Source organism: Grammomys surdaster, unplaced genomic scaffold, assembly GCF_004785775.1.
Source record: "Grammomys surdaster isolate TR1022 unplaced genomic scaffold, NIH_TR_1.0 190, whole genome shotgun sequence".
NCBI lineage: Eukaryota > Metazoa > Chordata > Mammalia > Rodentia > Muridae > Grammomys > Grammomys surdaster.
Window position 1 is genome coordinate 3,494,802 of NW_021604635.1, and position 5,303 is coordinate 3,500,104.

Consider the following 5,303-nt stretch of genomic DNA (forward strand, 5'->3'; position numbering starts at 1 on the left):
AAAGAGAGAGAGAGAGAGAGAGATATTCCTGCTCCAGATGAAAAGAGAGAAGGATGGGGTGTTGATGGCTGAGCATCCGTGTGGAGCCCTGAGGGATGCCTTGCCTTTCTCTCTGGCTCTTCTGGCAACAGTTAAATAATATCAATGATAATATGCAGTAACGCACAGACATGCCTGCTGGCCAGGCGCACCCTAGCTGGCAAAAGGAAGTGCATGCTAATCTGTTTCCTGTTAAGCAAGGGAAGCAGCACTGAAGTCTGTAAGCTGGAGAAGAACACCAGGCGACCGGGAAGATGTTTACAAGTCAGGGTTCTGTGAGAACAGAGAAACATTTTTAAACAGAGTTTTTAAAAAAAGAAATTAAGTTACTAACAAAATCGTAACAGTTCACAAGACCAACAGGGAGAAAGGTTAAATGTGTGCAGGAAGGAGTCTGGATGGAGACGGTTCCCTCAGCGTGTGTGCAGGAAGGAGTCTGGATGGAGACGGTTCCCTCAGCATGTTGCTGCTGTTACCATTTTCTAGAGTGTCTAAGAGCATCAGGCCCTAAGAGTCATGTCTGTTATTTTTGAGAAGTGTGCATAGAGCCTCGGGGTTGAAAAGCAAACAAACAGCTCTGTGACGTGAGCCCAGGCTGGGGTCTCTGCGCTTCCTCGGGTGGGATGTGTAATTAGGAACACGACTGAATAAGCTAGTGAACTGACTGTGATAACTGCCAGCCTGGGTTCTGTGGCTACTGAAGGGAAGGGGCCCCACCCTGCATCCTGATGCCTGATATCAGGGCTCTGGGTAGCACAGAGACAATGCCCCCCTGAGGAGCAGCCCCTCAGCCTGCTTGATGTTTTCCAAGACACATGAGAGGTGGGTGACTGGCTTCCAGTTTGCCTCTTTGCTCCAGTTATGCCTTTAATAAACAGAAGGGCATGTGGAGGTCTGAGACAGACTTGAAAGGGGCAGAGCAAACAATGAACTCAATTCCTCTGCATCAACAACTTTCCTGACATTCTGCCTCCAACGACTTGGAAGTAAAGGGAGCCTGAACCCTGAGGCTTCCGCACAGGCCACAGGCGACACAAACGGTCTGAGGCTCTCCTCCTTGGACCCCGCCCTGCTCCCTGACACCTACGTGGGTCCTCTTTGTAGATCACAGACACTTAGGAGATGAATCTTCAGCCATCTGAGCAACTGATAGGCATCATGTAATTCCTGCCTATATCCAGGCAAAAATCTCAGGCTGCATGTGCATGCATGCGTGTGTGCGTGTGCGTGTGGGTGTGCGTGTGTGTAACAAGTATGTGAGGGTACGCATGCACATACAGCATGGAGGCCAGAGTTTGTCAAGCATCTTCTTCAATTGCTCTCCATCTTAGTTTTTGAAACATGGTCTCTCATTGGACTTCTCCTCAAGTTCCAAGATTCAGCTAGACTCGAAAGCCAGCAGGTCCAGGGACCCTCCCTTCCCAGGACTGGGGTTCCAAGCAATCACAACTGAGCCTGACTTTTCTTTTGTATTTATCTTATTTTGAGTGTGTGTGTGTGTGTGTGTGTGTGTGTGTGTGTATGTGTGTGTGTGTAAGACAGAGACAGAGAAACACACACACATAGTGGGGGAGAGAGAGAGAGACAGAGACAGAGAAAGACAGAGAGAGAGAGAGAGAGAGAGAGAGAGAGAGAAGGGGGAGGGGGGGAGGAGGGAGGGAGGAACGGAGCGAGAGAGGGAGGGAGGGGGGGGGGGGGGGGGGAAGGAGAAAAGGAGGGAAGGAGGGAGAGAGAGAGCAGATGAGGATGGTGGATCCCTTGGAGACAGTTACAGGGGTTTGTGACCTGATGTAGGAGCTGGGAGCTGGGCCTCTGACAGCAGTGAGTGCTCTTAATCACTGAGCCTGGTTTTCTGAACAATGAACCTGTTCCATGCACAGTCTCCAGGGAATGCTGAGCCATCGTTTCTGTGGGTGATGAAGATGGCCCTTGCATTGATTGCCTGACCTGCCACAGTTGCTACCTTGTGAAGCATTCTCCAAGGAGTACCTGCTGGCCAAGTAGAAACATTTTCCTTCCGAGACTCAAACTCACAGTCCTCTTGCCTTTGTGTGAAACAATACTGGTTTCAGGCAGATGGAAGCACACAGCCTCTTTCTACTCACAGTGATAGTTTCCCTGAAAGAAGGGTAAATCTGTTGCCGACTGTACACTGAAGATGTAAGAGTAGTGTCCCTGTTGTGTGTGGCAGCTCTGGGAAATGGTCCCACATTAATCAGTACTCTATGACTGTTTCAATGTTAAGGACTAAATCCAAACCCAAGCCCCGGTGCCCCTTCGCCCCTGCAGGTCGCCGGCTGTGTAGAGTGGGGCTGTTAGGTTAAGGGGTGCTGCTGAGTGGACAGAACCTTCTTTTGGCAGAATAGCTGAGATGGTGGGGAAAGAATGGGCATGGGGGGGGGATGTTAATCCTGAGGAGAGGCTGTGAGGGTCTCAGGGCCACTCCTGAGGAGCCTCTGGAGGGAAGGAGAATGCTGAAGGACCACAGAAGGAGTAGAGAGGCACAGGAAGGCCTCTGAGGCCTGGAGCCTCCTCCTGGTGTTTTCTCCAGAATCTGCTGGCATATAGGGCGCCTTACAGGGCTGGGACAAAGGGACCCCTAACCCTAGGCAGAACAGCCTCTCCTTCAGTCCAAGCTTATTCACCTGTCCATCGACAAATATGTAATGATACCTACTGTGTAATGATACCTACTGTGTGGAGGCACCTACTGTGTGGAGGCACCTACTGTGTGGAGGCACCTCCTTAGAGACAATGAGGCCTTACCTCAAAATCACCACAATAACCAAGTACAAAGTCCAGCTTCAGGCATTCCATCCCAGCATCAGAAAGCACATCAAGACAGCTGCCGTTTATTGTGTAGTTACGGATTGAAGTCTAAGTCACTCATTTAAGCAGAAGGTTTATGAAGGTGAGTCTGGGTTCCTTTGTGTCTCTGTCTGTGCCTCTGTCACAGCAGACAAAGCGCACACGCTATGTACCACACGCCAGCCACTATTTGACTTCTTCCACGTATTTCTCTGTTATTCTATGTGTTACTCTCCTTGTACATGTCTCAAATGCCAAGGAGGGTCATGTAAGCTTACAGAGCCTGGAGAACAAGGCCAGGGACACAGGAGGCAGACCAGTCTCAGAGCCACAAAGGCTATGACAGTGATCCAGACCTGGGCTGCACCGCAGGTAACAGAGCCTAGGGCAGTTTCAGCTCAGATCCCTCAAGGGTGGTGAAACCTAAGGGGATGATAAAGGGCAAAAGAGGTTATTCAGCGCTGCTACCGAAAGGCCAGCAGGAAGATAGAAAGCCTGAGGGAATCTAAATGCTTCCACCAACACCCTAGAGCTCAGGCAAGTGTGGACACGGCACTTCCGGGCCTCCAGAGCCCGAATCCTCAATAGCCCAGAGCAATGCTTGGCCTTCCTGCTCTCTAGGGCTGCTGAGCCAAGATCTGTGAAGAGGTCATGCTACTGGAAGCCTCCTTCCAGCCTCCTGGAAGCTACTTTACTACTGAGCTACACCCCCAGGTTATCAGATTGCCTCCTGTAGATCACACATCACTGGACCGTCTTGTACCCAGTCTGAGAACCTTTGCCTTGTCACGGATCTCTTTGAATTTATCTAGATGTGTTAAGTTTGGGATCTGTAAATGATGGTTGCTATCAGAAGATGATTTTCATTCATTATATCAATAAATGTATCCTTCCATTTTCTCTTTTACTCCGTGAAGTTCGGTTACACAGGTATGTTCAATGTCATCCCACCCAGCATCTGAGGGTTTACTTTTATTCAATCTTTTTCTTCATTTTTCTTCAAATTGGATCATTTTCTAATAGTCTAAATTTAAATCCACTGATTTTTCTGTAACATTCTCTGGTAAATTTGTTACTACACACTTAAACCATTTAGATTATTTTTTTTAAGTTTCTACATCTTTATTGAGATCCTCTATTTGTTGAGTCCTTATATGCTGATTTATTTTTTCTTTTTCTTTTTCTTTTTTTTTCTTTTCTTTTCTTTTCTTTTCTTTTTTTTTTTTTTTTGTTTTTTTGTTTTTTTGAGACCGGGTTTCTCTGTGCAGCCCTGGCTGTCCAGACCAGGCTGGCCTCGAATTCAGAGATCTGCCTGCCTCTGCCTCCCAAGTGCTGGGATTAAAGGTATTTGCCACCACTGCCCAGCCAATATGCTCATTTCTTTTTGGTGGGGTTGGGGTGGGCATTCCAAATCCAGGATTTCTCTCCATAGTCCTGGCTGTCCTGGGACTGGCTCTGTAGACCAGGCTGGCCTTGAACTGCCTAGGCCCCTGCAACCATATGCTGATTTCTGAATTCCAGAGCACAGTTCCTTTACTCCTTGGAACATACAGCACCTACTTTGAAATCTTCATCAGCGACTCTACTCTCTGCTCAGACTCAGTCAGGGCTATTGTCTCGTATCTTCACATGTCATTTTTTTTTTTTTTTGGAATTTTGGCGTTTTTTTTATATGCAGTAGCAACTCTGGACCCTGTCATCACATATCTTGCTGTTGATATTAATTTGTCCAAACTCAGCAAGTAAGGTATTTGCCACGTGTCTGGTCAGTTTATGTTTTTAGTTTGTGTAAGTTTTGCCCAGCTTTGTAAAGGTTGTGCCTGTATCTGCAGAGCTCTGGAGTCAACCAATAATTCGACCAGTATACCTGAAACCTGGGGGTCGGAGGAGGGGTGTTCCTTGTTACTGAGTTTCTGTGTGTGAAGTCCCATCCATTTTCATGGCTGTCTCTACCATTCACTGAGCTCTCTTGACTCCCACCCTCCTCCCCATGCACAGGCTCTGTTTTCTGACCAAGCATGAAGAGCTCGTCTCTGTAAGATTTTTTAGGTGCTCTAAAAATTCCCCATTTACCTCCCAGGAGGTCAGCTGCTCACTTTAACTAGGACATGATCACAGACAGGCCTTGCTGTGGATTACCTCTCTGGTTCCTCCTGAGTCAGCTGATGTTGCTGACAACCTGCTGGGAGTGTGTTCTGCCTTCTGTCCCCACTCTAGCATGCCGGCTGCCCACTGCCCATGGAGCCTGTGCTGTTCAGTGATGCTCTACACTGCCAAACTGTGACTCCTGACCTTCCAAGAAATCAAGAACCGTTATTAACAGATACATGTTCACATAGGCCAGTTTGGGCCCTCCTCTTAACTCTCTTAATTGGTCTATTTTTGAGCCTGAAATCAATCAATCAATCCCTCTCTCTCTCTCTCTCTCTCTCTCTCTCTCTCTCTCTCTCTCTCTC